Source organism: Equus asinus, chromosome 21 (assembly GCF_041296235.1).
Source record: "Equus asinus isolate D_3611 breed Donkey chromosome 21, EquAss-T2T_v2, whole genome shotgun sequence".
In the NCBI taxonomy this organism is placed as follows: Eukaryota; Metazoa; Chordata; class Mammalia; order Perissodactyla; family Equidae; genus Equus; species Equus asinus.
Window position 1 is genome coordinate 82,804,340 of NC_091810.1, and position 16,877 is coordinate 82,821,216.

The 16,877-nt window shown below is 41.0% G+C and overlaps 1 protein-coding gene across 1 annotated transcript in view; it reads left to right on the plus strand.

Annotated features, from left to right (window-relative positions):
- Positions 1 to 3: 3 nt before the first annotated feature.
- The window catches only part of PPP2R3A (protein phosphatase 2 regulatory subunit B''alpha), a 153,008-nt gene continuing 136,134 nt past the window's right edge, over positions 4 to 16,877 (plus strand). The window contains exon 1 of the mRNA XM_044755283.2: positions 4 to 183. The gene's annotated coding sequence lies outside the window, so the exon portion shown is untranslated. The remainder of the gene's footprint in view (positions 184 to 16,877) is intronic.

Genomic DNA, 16,877 nt, shown 5'->3' on the forward strand with positions numbered 1-16,877 from the left:
CGCGGCGGAGGGTGGGGCCGAGCGGGAGGAGGGGGCGCGCGGGCGGCTGGGCGGGGCGCGCTCGGGCCTCCGCTCCTCACGCGCTGGGTTCGCACCCCCAGATCCCGCGCCGCCGGGACTCCTGGCGGTGAGTGCCGTCCGCGAGACGAGACCGCCGCCACAGGAGGAGCTGCGGGCGCTGAGGTAGGTGCGGAGACGACCGCCGCGCGGCCTGGAGCCCTCGCGCCCCCTGCCCGGCCCGCGGGCGCTGGCGAGGCCGGGGGGCGGCGCGCGGCGGCCCGGGCGGGCGGGGCCGGAGCCTGGGGGCGGGGACCCGCCTGGCCGGAGGGGCCTGGGGGGCCGCGGAGCTCTGGCCGGGCTGGCAGAGCCGTGGGAGTCGGGGTTCGAGGCGCTGCGGGCGCCTCTGCACGCCCCGCGGGCCCCCGGCCTGGCTGCCCAGGAGGTGTGGACACCGGCGGCCCCGGGGGCGCCCAGAGGGGAGGGAAGGCGGGGGACGGCCTGGTCCCTCCCACCTCAGGCTCCTAGGCCAGTTCGCCCGCACAGCCCTCGGGAACTTGTTAACAGGAAAGCTTGGCAGGGAAACAAATGCCAACGTTTTGGAAGAACTGAGAGTCACGTCGTTAGGCGCTGAGGCTTTATTTTCCTTCCCCGCCCCCTGCCCAACCTTGGCCCGACTTGGCCAAAGAAGGATGTGTCACCAGCGCGGGGCCTCGGGCGGGATGCCCGGCCGGGCTGGGAGCGGGAGTACCTGAACAAAGGTAAACGGAGGCCGGGCCGGCGCCACCGCTGCCCTGCGGCCGCCCCGGCGGGTCCCCTCCCGCGCCGACCCCAGCCGCCGCCTCCGAGGGGCGTTCTCCTGGGGGACCTCTCGATGGAAACCAGCTGGCCGTTCTTGGCGTGGCTGTTGCGTGTGAACTCTGTTGTGCTCACATTATTCCCAATCCTCCGACTCTGGTAAACCTTAAGGAAATTTTATCCCGTTTTAGTGGTCAGCAAATGTAAGGGGGGATAAATTGCCGTTTGTAAATTATACGGTATTTTCTTATTAGGAAATGGTCTGAAAACGCGAAATAAAAGTTCTTAACACGTAAGCAAAAAAGAGTGATTTGTGGTGCCTTCCAAAATCTGGGGAAGTGTTCCTCCTCAAATCATTTACATACAAAACATCCCCCAGATCTTTGGTGCCAGGCATTTTTTGTTCTTCTTCTTCATTAGTCCCAGACCTCAGTTTCTGGTAAACAGAGCACCCAGTGCTGAGACCCTAAGAATTGCCATACTAGGTCAGAGCATGTGCATCCAGCGCAGGAGGCAGCAGGCTGGTGTTGTAGTAAAAGCCTGTTTTCTTTCTTGGTAATACCATTAAAAACGATCTCAGTTTCATTTCTTGCAGTAGTATCCATGACTTTTAGTGAAAGCCTTTTAAAAATCTATAGACCACTCCTAATTTATACAATTTATTCACATTTATTGCATCCAAATGGCTCTCCTATCCTCTCTGGCAGAAGAACTTATAGCATGAGATACTTGTGGGAAAAATTTGGATCTTTTATAAATCTGGAAGCTCAGAAATTGAGGACAGGGGAAACTAAAGTTTTTTTAAAAGTAGATAGCTTTGGAGAAGTCTTTATCAGGACCAACCTGGCTGTTGAGTTCAAAAATAGCTTTATCTACTAACAACCTGAATATTAAGCAGATTTATTTGTATTCATAAGTATTTGCATATTTAAAAATACAGCTTAGCATTCTGGAGAGTGAAAGGGCTATCTGATTTTATCTTAGTCTGAATTAATTTGGCCTTAATGTTTAGCTGAAACCAGCTGCTCTAAGAGAATGGAAGTTTTGTCTCAGCAAGAAGGGAATAAAGGAGATGAGTAATTTTGGAGTATGGGGGACTTGAAGGGGGCAACTTTGCTTTTAAACTCTTCAGAGGCTCCTCATTACCTCCAGCAACATAGTCGACACTGGTATGGCCCCTGCCACCTTTCAACACGTAGCTTAAAGCTTTACTTCCTCTCTGAAGCTTTTCTTAGCATTGCCCCCCACCAAAAAGAAAACCCCACCAAGGCATGGAGTAGAATTGATCACCCTATTGGGTATCACCATCCTCTAAATTGGAGGTTTTCAGCCGTGGTGCTGTTAACTTATGGGCCAAATAATTCTTTGTTGGGGAGGGCTATCCTGTGCGTTATAGGATGTTTAGCAGCATTTCTGACCTCTACTTAATAGATACCAGTAGTGCCCCCCCCCCACACACACAGTTATGACAGTAAAACAGTCACACAATCCACAGAGTTGTGACAATCAGAAATGTCTCCAGACATTGCCACATGTCCCCTAGGAGGGCCAAAATCCCCCCCAGTTGAGATCACTGTTCTTAAGGGACTGCTGCCTTAACACAGTGACAGTTAACATCAGTGGCGTGGTCCTCACTTGCTTATGTGTTGATTTTCTCTGCTGTGCTAGGCTTGAGGGCTGGAGCAGTCATTCATTTATTTAACAAATATCTGAGGGAAGACACGCTTTGCCAGCTAGATGCTAATTTAAGTCTGGAAATACAGTGGTAAAAGCAACTGATGTAGTCTCTCTACTCCTGGACATTACAGTCTAAAGAGAGAGTGACAGATGCATACATGTATCATTATACAATTCCTCATTACAGTTGTGATAAATTCTGGGAGAAGTACAGGGTCCTCTGAGTGCCTAGAAAGGGGACCTGATTGGAAACTAGGCAAAGTTTCCTTGGGAAATGACCTTTAAGTTGAGGGGGACTCTGAAGGACAAATAAAAATTACAAAATGAAGCTTAGTGATACAATATTTCAGGCAGAAGAAACAGGACCTTTTCTAGGAACTCAGAGGCCAGTGTGGCTGGAGCATGGAGAGTGCTAGGAGTAGGATGATAGAAAATGAAGCTGGGAAATAAGGTGAAGGCTATCTCGAGCAGCAGTTCTCAATCTAGCCTGCTTATCAGAATCACCAGAGGAACTTAAACAATACTAGCACCTGGGCCATCCTCCAGGCCCATTAAATCAGAATGTCTGCAGTGGGTCCTACTCCCTCCCCCAGCTACCATTTTCCCCACTCGTTCCAAAGGGATGACCACTGTTATTAGTTTTGTGTGTCACTCTAGATATTTTCTGTGAGCATTCAAGCAAATGCATATTCTTTCCTCCTCTTGTTGACACGAATGGTAACATACTGTACATACTGTTCTGTTCCTTGTTTTGTTCTCTTAACATCTTGGAAATCTTTCCATTTCAATATATAGTTTCCTTATTCTTTTGAATGACTGTATAGTATTCCATTGTATGGATACACAACAGATTATTTAACCATTCCTCTGTTGATGGGCATTTAAATTGTTTCCAATAATTTACTATAACACACAGTACTATACGTATACATATATACATATGCCAGTTCATATGTGTATGAATATATTTGTAGGATAAATTCCTAGAAGTGGAATTATTGGGTCAAATATGTACACACACACATATTTGTAAATATTTGTCTTTGTAAAAGATCACTCTAGTCATATTGGAGAGAATGGTTTGGAAGGAAATGAGTGAATGCAGGAGACAGTTGATCTAAATAAGGTTACCGTATGGTATTGAATGATTTGTGTCTCCCTAAAATTCATATTTTGAAGCCCTAACCTCCAATATGACTACATCTGGAGATAGAGTTTTTAGAAGGTAATTAAGGTTAAATGAGGTCATATGGGAAGGGGGGTGGTCCTACTCTGATAAAATTGGTGGCCTTATAGGAAGAGGAGAGAGGAAAGGCCATGTGAACATACAGTGAGGAGGTGGCTATCTGCAAGCCAGGAAGAGAGTCCTCACCAGAAACCTTCCCTACCGGCCATTGATCTGGGACTTCTACCCTCCAGAACTGTGAGAAAATAAATTGCTGTTGCTTAAGCCACCCTCTGTAGTATTTTATCATGGTAACCTGAGCCAGCTAATACACTGTTGAAAGGTTGAAGAGAAAAGATGATAGCTGGGACCAAGGTGGTAGCAGAGAAGATGGAGAGAAGTAGATGGTACAGGAGATATATTTAGGAGGCACAATTGTTGGGATTCGAGGATTGATATGGTACAGGCGGTGAGAGGCAGAAATGAGTGCATAGGATGACTCCCAGGGTACTAGCTTGCCTGACCAGGTGAATGCTGGAGTTGTTACCTGAGATAGAGAACACTGGAAGCATAAATAGTTTTGAGGTGGGTTTAAATCACAGTTCACTTTGGGACTGGTGTGACCTTGAAGTGAAGACGTCATATAAGCATTTGGTAATTCAAATCCAAAGCCCAGAGGAGTGGGCTGATTTGGGGACACAGATATTTAGGTGTAAATTGAAGACTGTGGATGGAATTACCCAGGGCAGAGGTTGCAGACCCGAAGCCCACAGCTGAATCTTGCTTTCATGTGTTTTGTTTGTCCCATACGGTGGTTTTTGTTACTGTTGTTTAATTTTGTGTTAGTTGCCAATAATTTAAAATCTGAAGATTTCCCATGAAAATCCAGATTTGGGGATTTTTTTTTTTTAAATGAGAAGACGTAACACTACTGAACTGGCTTTCCCGTATGTCAACAGTTGATTGGAGCTAAGTCACAGCTAATCTCAGCTGCTTTTTAGTTCATCAAGGAGCCCACCACTATCTAAAATTTATGCCTGGCCTGCTTTGTTTGTTTACTTCTCTGACTCTGCCGGCATCCTGCTCTAGGAAGAGAGTATAGAACAGTGATGCTCGTCTTTGCTGCACATTGGAAACACTGGATCATTAAAAAATACTGATGCTGAGGCCCACCCCAGGAATTTCTGTTTCTGTTCACTTGGTCTGAATTGCAGCCTGGGATTTTTAAAAGCTCCTTGGGTGAGTCCACTGAGCAGTGGAAGTTGGGAACCATTGGTAGAGATTAAGAAAAGAGGGCTCATGCCCAGCATTTCAAAGTTGGGTAGGTGCTGGCCCGGTGGCGCAGTGGTTAAGTTCGAACATTCCTCTTCAGCGGCCCGGGGATCGCCGGTTTGGATCCCGGATGCGCACATGGCACTGCTTGGCAAGTCCTGCTATGATAGGCGTCCCACATATAAAGTAGAGGAAGATGGGCACGGATGTTAGCTCAGGGCTAATCTTCCTGGGGGGGCGGTAAAGGAGGGTAGCCCCAGGAAAGGGATGAGAAGTGGCCATAGTGGTACAGTAGAATGGCAGACTTGCTTGCAGTTAAGGTATGCAAACTTAACACATACACTTGAAGCTGTTTTTAATTAGATGAGAGAGAGCAAATTTTATTTTGCATGTATACTTACTGTTTGTTTTACACGTAATACGTATATGCTGCTCGTTACTATGTAGAGTTATGTACACAAAAAAACAGGTATGCTTAATGAGCCATTTAAGGGATTTTCAAGAGGAATTTAACTATTCTTGATTTTGTCCTCGATGCTTTAGAATCTAATTCCAGTTTACGATGTGTAATAAAAGGCAAGGGAAGAAAGTATTTAAAAAAGAGAGGAGTCATCAAAGATCTAGATTGAAAATGATGTGTTGAGCTTAGCAAGATGGAGTCTTTGACCTCAGCAAGAACTGTTTTAGATTGGAAGAGGCAGAAACCAGATTGAAGTAGGTAGAAAGCAAGGAATCGGAAGTGGTTACTGTTGGAAGAATCTTTTGAGAAGTTTACCCAAAAAAGGGGGTGATGAGGGAGGCATGGGTGCTGTCTGTTGGTTACCCAAGTGCTTCTCCTAACTTTTCAGCGAGGTAGCTCAATGGTGCCTAATTACCCCCTCCCCCATTTCAGAGGGGTTTTGCTTATATGCATTTGTTTTGGAGACTTTGTGCTTTTCACTGAAGAGGTACTTTATCAGGACTCGCCTCCCCCGCCCACCCCCCACAGATGTTGGTGATTAGGCCCTTAGTCTCTTTCTTATCTGGAAAGCCATTGAGCTCCTAAAGGCCAGCAGGGCTCCGGTGACCCTGACATCATCCTCCCATTGCACTGATAAACAAAGACCAGATTGTTGGCACATTGAAAATGAAATACTTGGCCATGTCAGGGAATATGTATCTAGCTGTCAGATTCCAAGGAGTAGTTTTTACAGCTGTATTTTTTCCCATTAACTTGATATTATAGCTTGGTTTTCCAGTTGCATGCATGTAAAATTTCTCATACTTTGAAATTTTTATCATTATAGTGGTTAGAGGGTATGGATATAAGTTGGAGGAGTAGGGCCTCATCAAGCTCAGAGAGAAGGGAGCGCTGAACAAACTTTGGTTTCCAAAAGGTTATGTATATGCTGTTATCCTGAAGACCTTGGGTTAGAGTGACTGTCTGGAATGGGTTATCATGCGGATGGCTATTACCAGTCTGTCTCTTATCCATCCCTATCTCATTGGCAAGCTTAACCTGGCATAAGAGGGTTTAAAGGTCAGTTTTGCACTTCATATTTTTAAGAGTTGTGATCTACCAGCAGTACAAAACCCATAGGGGTGGAAAATGCCAAGGATTGTTAGTCAGAATGGTATTTATTAGTCGTAGGCATAAGCCCCATTGCTATACTATTTTTGCAAACAGTAGTGTCATCTTGTAAGAGATTAGCTTTCATAGCTGCCATTGGTTCATTAGTTAGGTGGATGATGATTAACTTCTGTATAAAAGCTGACTTTGTAACATGAATAGCAGACCTTGATCTGAGAAGGTTTTACTGGAAGTCTATGATAAGAAAATATTTTGTTTAGGAACTTGTATGTACTTGGGCAATTGTAGGAATTCCACCATCACAAATATAATTAGGTACTATGCCTGGATGGTGGTAGATGGAGGGAAAAGTTTATTGCCAAGCTGATCCAGAGTTCCTTTGGTTTGTAGAGGAGACAAGATGGTTGAGTGGGCAGAGGACTTGGAGTCAGTTCTTTGGTGCAAGGCTTTGATCTGTCAAGTGTGAACTGTATGACTTTTTTTTATTAAGTTAAAATTCACGCAACATAAAATTAAACATTCCAGTGTGTACAATTCAGTGACTCAGTACATTCACAAAGTTGTGCATCATCACCACTATCTAATTCCAGAACGTTTCTATCACCCCAAAAGGAAACTTTGTACTCATTTGGTAGTCACTCCCCATTCCTCCCACCCCGTATTCCCTGGTAACCACCAGTATGCGTTCTGTCTCTCTAGAGTTGCCTATTCTGGACATTTCCTGTAAATGGAATCACACAATATGTGACTTTTTGCGTCTGGCTTCTTTCATTTAGCATAATGTTTACAATGTTCATTCATGTTCTAGCATGTGCTCCTTTCTTTGAATAATATTCATTCCTTTCTTTGAATAATAATTCCATTTTATGGATATTCAACATTTTGTTTATCCATTCATCAATTGATGGACATTTAGGTGGTTTACACTTTTTGGCTATTCTGAGTAGTGCTGCCAAGAGCATTTGTGTACAAGTTTTTGCTTGAATACCTGTTTGAATTCTTTTGTGTATATACCTAGGAGTGGAATTGCTGGGTCATATGGTAATTCTTTAACTTTTTGAGGACCACCAAACTGTTTTCCACAGCATCTGCACCATTTTACATTTCCACCAGCCAAGTCCAAAAGTTTCAGTTTTTCCACATTCTTGTCAACACTTTCATATTCTGGGGTTTTTTTGGTTATAGCCATCGTAATGGACATGAGGTGATATCTCATTGTGGTTTTGATTTGCATTTCCCTAATGACTAATGATGTTGCACATCTTTTCATGTGCTTGGCCATTTGTATATCTTTGGAGAGATGTCTATTCAAGTCCTTTGCCTATTTTTTAATTGGGCTGTTTGTCTTTTCATTGTTGAGTAGTTGTTAAGAGTTGTTTATGTATTCTGGATACTTGACCTTTGTCAGATATGATTTGCAAATATTTTCTCCCATACTGTAGGCTTTTTCACTTTCTTGATAGTGTCCTTTGCACAAAAGGTTTTAGTTCTGATGAAGTGTAATTTATATTTTATTTTGTTACTTATAATTTTGGTATCATATCTAAGAATCCATTGCTAAATCCAAGGTCATGTCAGTTTACCCCTAAGTTTTCTTCTAAGAGTTTATAGTTTTAGTTCTTACATTTGAGTCTTTGATCCATTTTGAATTAATTTGTGTGTGTGTGAGGTAAGGGCTTAAATCCACTCTTTTTTGTGTGGATATCCAGTTGTCCCGGCACCATTTATTGAAAGAGATGTGTGTTTTTATGCAAGTGTCAGACCCTGAGTTTTCTCATTTGTGAAATGAAAGTAATAAAAATATTTGTCTCACAAAGTTATTGTAAGATTATAAAAAGAGGATGTGTGTGTAATCACTTTGAAAAGTATAAATCGCTAAGCAAGTATGAGTGATTATTATTGGTTTGCCACATAGTCCCCTGTAAGTTAGTGTCCTTCATCAGCCACCAAAAGTCTTCCATTGCAGTGCATAATGAGTCATAACATAGCAAGAGGGCTGGGATCGATGTTGTAACCCTGGGTACAAGGTCACAGGGCCCCAGGTGCAAGAGGTAGTTGGACAGATTATACCCATCCAGAATTGAAAATATGTCTTCTTGTAGAGCAGGTGTTTGTCAAACTCTGTTGATAGTCCTCTCAAATTTAAGAATATCTGTTCTAGGTATGTAAGGCATAGTTTCGAAACTAAAGAGTTTTCAGGCGTAGTAGGAGAATAAAGGCAGTTCTTTTTATTGAACCAAGAATCCTTACATTTCACTGTGTCAGCTTTTAAACTTCTAGGACTAAGACTCTTTCCTGATTCAGTGACTAGTGACCTCACTTAGTTCAATCAACAAATATTTATTGAGTTATCCCTCTGTGCCAGGCACTGTACTAGATACTAGAGATACAGTGTCTTATGGTACAAGAACTAACTCTCTTGACCCTGCAGCCCCTGTAAATGGGCTCCTCTCTACGGCTGTCTAACTCACGGAGTCCAGGTCCTTTCCACCAGTCTCTCTTGAGTCCACGCTCATCAGGCCTGTTCCCCCCACCGAGAACCTCCACATTGCTAACTCCAGTGAATCATTTCTCGGTTTGTCTTTTAGTTGACCTTTCAGCAGCATTTTGCACAGTTGATTTTTCCGCTTTCTTTGAAATGCTTTCTTAGCTTCCAGAACACTGCATTCTCTGGATTTCCTCCCACCTTACTGGAAGTTCTTTGTCTTTTTGCTGGTTCCTCATCATCTTTCTGACTTCTAAAAATTGGAGCACTGCTTACTCCCCAAACCTGTGTTCTTCCATATCAACCCTATTTCCTTGGTGTTTCACTGAGTTTCATGACTTTAAATATCATCTGTACACCAAAAACTATACACCAATGACTTCCGAATTTTATCTCCAGCTTAGACTTCTCTGAATCTCATACTCTGATATGAGTGCCTACTTGACATCTCCTTTTAGATATCTAACAGATATCTCAAAACTGAATTCCTGCTTTTTCTCTCCAAAACCCACTCTTACACAACCTGTCTCATTTCAGTAAAAGCAGCTCCCTTCTTCTAGTAGTCTAGGCCAAAAACTTTGCAGTCATCCCTGACTCTCTTCTTTCTCTTTCATCCCTCATTCAGTCTATCAGCAAACTCTGTTGGCTCTACCTTCAGAATGTCCCTAGAGTTGGTTACCTCCCACTCTCTCTACTGCTTCCACCTTGTCCAGAGCACCATTATATCTCACCTGGATTATTGCTATAGATTAACTCTTTTGTCGCTGCTTCAGACCTGCTTTGCTAGAGCCTGTTCTCAACACAGCAGCTAGAGAGACCCTGTTCAAAGTAAGTTCTCAGCTCAGAGGCTTTGCTACAAGGCCATACATAATCGAAACCCCCTTTACCTCTCTGACCTCATGTCCTACCACTCTCCCCTGGGCTTCCTTTGTCCCAGTCACAAATGGTACCTTGTTCTTCCTCTGACAAATCAGCTATGTTCCTGCCTCAGGACTTTTGCTTGCCCCTAATACCTAGAAAGCTCCCTCCATTTCCCTTAGGTCTTTGCTAAAGTTCACTTTCCCCAGTACTCCCTATGTCTTTTCCCTGTCAAACTCTGCTTCCCAGAGCTCTCAGTAGTCTGGGTGTTCTTCCCACCCCACCCCGCAAGACTCAGCACTGAGGGTCCCTCTTCCCTGTGTTTATCTGTCTTTAAGGTTTCATTTGAACAGAGTCCCTCCATTTAAAAAAGCAGTTCGAAAACTGCTCATCTGTGAGGTTAGAAATAAAAAGCAGAGATTAGTGACTGTGAATGGAGATGTCATTAATGACTTAGAAATCGTAGCGAGAGCACACTTATCCCTTCCATTTTGTGGATTGCAGGCATATTCCCTATTGTACAGTCTTGGGAGTGGAGCCCTGGAATACTGCTGTTGTGAGTACTAATGAGTACGGTGCTCCTACCAGTGCCAAGCACCCCCTCAAGCACTGCGGCTCAGGTGTCAGCATTTTGTCTTCTCTCAACATGGCATCTCTTGACAGTCTTACTCTTCTCCTGGCAGTCTGGTTGAGACCCTTTCCCATGGTGGGCTCTGCTCAGTGAGTGGAGGCTTACTTCGTGCTGGCAGCAGTATTAAGATCCACGTATTAAAGTCAGTTAAGGGTTCCACATAATGGAGAGGGTGTGTTGATTCTACTGTGAAATGCCCCAGACCCTAAAGGAAAGGGCAAACAGATCACATCCAGTGATAGGCTCTCTGGATAGCAAGTTCAGAGGCTCCATCTGGGTCATCGTTTCTCAGCCCATCTGCAAACCTTCAGGTCTTCATGAAGGCTTTCTGGCAGGTTCATGTTATTAAAGGCTGGAATGGTGTCTGTTTTGATTCATTGTTTTAAAAGACAATTCATTATTTCTAATGAATTTTTAACTAAACAAGTATTATATCAATATATTCTCCTTGCCTCAGCTCTTTTCCTAGATGAGCCCATTTCCTAGATGACAAACAAGTCGATAACGTAATTTCAGATAGTGGTAATAGTGTTTTGAAGAAAATTAAGTGGGGCTATTCCCCTAATGATGAAGACTTGAGTTGTTTCCAGTTTTTCCCTCTTTTAAACATTACTGCAGTGAACATCCTTATACTTATGCAAATGTGTGAATGTTTATATTGTGTAGATTCTGAAAGATAGAATTACTGAGATATATAATCACAGAACTAGAATTTTAATAGATACTGGCAAATTGATCCCCAAGGTATCTATACTAAAATTATATAAAATACATGATATGTAATATATTTAAAAGCAGCAATCGGGGCTGGCCCCAGGGCCGAGTGGTTAAGTTCACACGCTCCGCTGCAGGCAGCCCAGTGTTTCGTTGGTTCGAATCCTGGGTGCAGACATGGCACTGCTCATCAAACCACGCTGAGGCAGCATCCCACGTGCCGCAATTAGAAGGACCCACAACGAAGAATATACGACTATGTACCAGGGGGCTTTGGGGAGAAAAAGGAAAAAAATAAAAAATCTTTAAAAAAAAAATAAATAAAAGCAGCAATAATGTGTTTCAATTTTTCAATAAATAAAATATTTTCATTACTTTTTAGTTATGCTAGTAACAATTGAATACATTCTCTTTGTAAAAAAATTAACATAAGGCTCAAAGTCCTCATGTCTTCACAAATTTGCAAATTTTTGCCTCTCTTAAAAGTTTTTAAAACTAGTGTATCCTCGTTTTCATTTTTATTTCCCTGTGGGTGAGTATCTTTTCTGAAGTTTTTGACCATTTTTATTTCTTTTTCTGTCTGTTTGGATTTCACAGCAAAGATTGCTTCTTATCTCTTATGATCCGTTCTTCCTTCATCTTTAGTAATAGGAACCCATTTAGCCAGGCCCATTGCTGCCCATCCAGAAGACTACATTCCTTGGCCTCCAAGGCCAAGTATAACCATGTAAGGTTTAGCTAGTGATAGATAAGCAGAAGGGTTTAGTGTGACTTTCTGAAATCTCCTTAAAGAGAGATGGCACTCTCTTCCTCATCTTTTCACGCATCCTGTATGTTGGAACACAGATGTAATGACTGGAGCTCTAACAGCCATCCTAGACCATGAGGACGATCATGATAGCTCAGTGAGCCAGAAAACTTGAGTCTCTGAGTATTTGGTGGAGCCACTGCACCAGCCCTCAACACACTTCTTTTGCATGAGAGAGAAATTTAACTTCTGTCTTGTTTAAGCACTCTTACTTTTGGTTTTTCTGTTATATGCCTCAGAACAAGTACTTGTCTTATTTATTTATAGGAGTTCTTTGTGTTCTAAATACTCATTCTTTATTATAAAATGGCACATTTTCCTCCAATCTATTGGAGTCCTCTCCCTTTGTTTGCAATAGTTTTTAATTTGATGTCATATTTGCCTTTCTTTGCTCCTATGGCTTTTGATTTTACAGAATTTTTTATTTTATTTTATTTATTTATATTTTTTTGGTGAGGAAGATTAGCCCTGAGCTAACATCTGTTGCCAATCTTCCTCTTTTTACTCGAGGAAGATTAGCAGTGAGCTAACAACTCTGCCAATCTTCTTCCACTTATGTGGGTTGCCGCCATAGCATGGCTGACAAGTGGTGTAGGTCTGTGCCCAGGGTCTGAACCCACAAACCTGGGCTCCGGAAGTAGAGCACACCAAACTTAACCACTACACCACAGTGCCAGCCCCCAGACTTTTTTTTTTTTTAAAGATTTTATTTTATTTCTTTTTTTCTCCCCAAAGCCCCCAGTACATAGTTGTATATTCTTTGTTGTGGGTCCTTCTAGTTGTGGCATGTGGGATGCTGCCTCAGCGTGGTCTGATGAGCACTGCCATGTCCGCGCCCAGGATTCGAACCAACGAAACACTGGGTCGCCTGCAGCGGAGCGCGCGAACTTAACCACTCAGCCACGGGGCCAGCCCCCAGACTTTTTTTTTAATTAACATTTTAATGGATGTCTCTCCTGTCCTGAAGATATAAATGTAGAATCTTACATTTTCTTATACTTTTATATAAAATTTAGGTCTTTAATTCATCTGGGATTTATTTTTGTGAAGAGTGTAAGGGAGGAATCTTATTCAGTTGGCTATCCATTTGGAATAATAATTTTTATAAAAGGTGGTATGTCAAATTATTGGTTAATAAACTCTCATATGTGCATAGGTTGGTTTTAGGACTCTAGTTTCACTGATCTTTGTTTCTGTGCCATTAATACTTTTAATTACTATAGCTGTGTAATTTATTGTAGTTCTTGATGAGGCAAGGTCTTCTTTCCTTTTTTTTTAAAGTTAAATATTAAATGGCTATAGTACAGTATTTGTAAAACATATGTAAAGTGTAAAGCCTGGCAGTACAATGAATACTTGTTAGCCACTGCTCAGTTTAAGGGAAAAATATTGCTATTACTTTGCGTTTGTCCCCCCACCCCAAAGTTATCTTGAGTCTTGCACATTTTCTCTTCTATGTGAAATTTTAGAATTAGCTTATAAATTCATCTTAGAATCAATTTATATCATTGAAGGCAATAATAGTGTCTCTATCAATAACTGCTTTTTGGGAAATTAATAAATAAACTAATTATTTGAATTGTTTTTGTTTAAAAACACAACTTGAGTGATGTGATGTGAACAGTGGTTAGGAGATATTGGTTGAATGTGGCCATAATCTCCAGTACTTGTCCGTTTGGCATCTTTGGTGATTTTTGAACATTACACTATTTTAATTTTTTTATTGATCTATAATTGGCATATAACATATTAGTTTCAGGTGTACATCATAGTGAATCAGTATTTTATATATTATAAAATGATCACCACAATATGTTTAGTTACCATCCATCACAACACATAGTTAGAAATGTTTTTTTCTTATGAGAACTTTTTTTTGCTTTTTTTTTTTTTTGAGGAAGATTAGCCCTGAACTAACATCTGCTGCCAATCCTCCTCTTTTTGCTGAGGAAGACTGGCCCTGAGCTAATATCCGTGCCCATCTTCCTCTACTTTATATGTAGGATGCCTACCACAGCATGGCGTGCCAAGCAGTGCCATGTCCACACCTGGGATCCGAACTGGTGAACCCTTGGCCTCTGAAGCCAAACGTGCAAACTTAACCACTGCACCACCAGGCTGGCCCCTGATGAGAACTTTTAAGATTTACTCTCTTAGCAACTTTGAAATATGCAGTACAGTATTATTAACTATAGTCACCTGCTGTACATTACATCCTCAGGACTTCTTTATTTTATAACTGGAAGTGTGTATCTCCTGACCACCTGCACCCATTTTGCTCACCCCTCACCTTTGACAACCACCAGTCTGTTTTCTGTATCTATGAGTTTGGTTTTGCTTTGGTTGGTTCTTTTAGATTCCGCACATAAATGAGATCACACAGTATTTGTCTTTCTCTATGTAACTCTTTTTCTTGTAGTGTAATGCTGTCAAGGGCCGTTCACGTTGTCGCAAATGGTAGGGTTTCCTTCTTTTTTTGGCTGAATAATATTCCATTGTATATATATACGTTTTCTTTATCCATTCATTCATCGATGGACATTTACATTGTTTCAGTGTCTTGGCTATTGTGAATAATGCTGCAATGAACATGGGAGTGTAGAATCTTTTCAAGTTAATGTTTTTGTTTCCTCCAGATAAATATCCACAAGTGGAGTTGCTAGGTCATATGGGGTTCTATTTGTAATTTTTTGAGGAAGTTTCACATTGTTTTCGATGGTGGCTGCACCAATTTACTTTCCCACCAACAGTGCACAAGGGTTCCCTTTTCTCCACATCCTCACCAACACTTGTTATTTCTTGTCTTTTTGGTAATAGCCATTGTAACGGGTATGTAGTGATATCTCACTGTGGTTTTTATTTACATTCTCCTGATGATTAGTGTTGTTTAGCACCTTTTCATGTACCTGTTGACCGTCTGTATGTCTTCTTTGAAAAAACGTCTATTCAGATTCTCTGCCTATTTTTTAATTGAAGTGGTTTTTTTTTGCTGTTGAGTTGTATGAGTTCTTCATATATTTTCGATATTAGCCCCTTATCAGATATATGGTTTGCAAATATTTTCTCCTGTTCCACACGTTGCCTTTTCATTTTGTTGATAGTTTCCTTTGCTGTACAGAGCTTTTTAGTTTAATGTAGTCCCACTTGTTTCTTTTTGCTTTTGTTGCCTTTGCTTTTGGTGTCAAAACCAAAAAAATAATTGCCAAGACCTATGTCAAAGAGCTTAATGCCTAAGTTTTCTTCTAGGAGTTTTATGGTTTCAGGTCTTATTTTCAAGTCTTTAGTCTCTTTTGAGTTAATTTTTGTGTATGGTATAAGATAGTAGTCCAATTTTACTCTGTTATGTGTAGTCCAGTTTTCCCAACACTATTTATTGAAGGGATTGTTCTTTCCCTATTGTATATTCTTGACTCCCTTGTCTAAATTAATTGACCGTTTATGCATGGGTTTATTTCTGGGCCCTATTCTGTTCCATTGATTTATGTGTCTGTTTTTATTTCAATACCACATTGTTTTCATTACTGTAGCTTTGTAATATAGTTTGAAATCAGGAAGCATTTCAAATGCTTCCAGCTTTGTTGTTGTTGCTCAAGATTGCTTGGATATTCAAGTCTTTTGGGGTTCCATACAAATCGAAGGATTGTTTGTTCTATTTCTATGAAAAATGCCATGGGAATTTGGATAGGGATTGCATTGAATCTGTAGATTGCTTTTGGTAGTATGGACATTTTAGCAATGTTAATTCTTCCAATCTATGAGCACGGAATATATTCCCATTTATTTATGTCTTTTTCAGTTTCTTTCATTAGTGTCTTACAGTTTTCAGTGTACAAGTCTTTCACCTCCTTGGTTAAATTTATTCCTAGGTATTTTATTCTTTTTGATGCAATTGTAAATGAGGTTATTTTAATTTCTCTTTCTGATTAGTTTGTTATTAGGATATAGAAATGCAGCTGATTTTTGTATATTGATTTTGTATCCTACAACTTTAGTGAATTTGTTGGTTCTAACAGTTTTTTGGTGGAGTTTTAGAGTTTTCTGTATAATATCATGTCATCTGAAAATAGAGACAGTTTTACTTCTTCCTTTCCAATTTGGATGCCTTTTATTTCTTTTCCTTACCCAATTGCTCTGGCTAGGACTTCTAATACTATGTTGAATAAAAGGGCAAGAGTGACCATCTTTGTCTGTTCCTGATCTTAAAGGAAGAGCTTTCAGTTCTTCACCATTGACTATGATGTTAGCTGTGGGCTTGTCATACATGGCCTATAGTATGTTGAGGTATATTCCCTCTATACCCACTTTGTTGAGAGATTTTATCATGAATGGATGTTGAATTTTGTCAAATGCTTTTTTCAGCCTCTATTGTGATGATCATATGACTTTTATCGTTCATTTTGTTAATGTAGTGTATCACATTAATTGATTTGTGGATGTTGAACCATCCTTATATCCCTGGAATAGATCCTACTTGATCATGATGTATGATGCTTTTGCTGTACTGTTGAATTTGTTTTGCTAATATTTTGCTGAGGATTCTTGCATCTGTGTTCATCAGGGATTTTGGCCTGTAATATTCTTGTAGTGTCCTTGTCTGGTTTTGGTATCAGGGTAATGTTGGCCTCATACAATGAGTTTGGAGGTGGTTCCTCCTTCTCTTTTTTGGAAGAGTTTGAGAAGGACCTTACACTGTTTTTAATTGTTGTTAATTGTAAATGTAGTTTAATTTGTACTCATAATGAACCGTGGTTAAAAATGGAACATGTGTGAAACACATATCAAAATATCATAAATTAATGAGGAGCATGAAGATGATAATTCTGCAGAACTATTTCAAGATGCTCTTTATGAAATACTTAAGTTGCATTCATCTCATCAAAATTTTTATAAAACATCAAGATG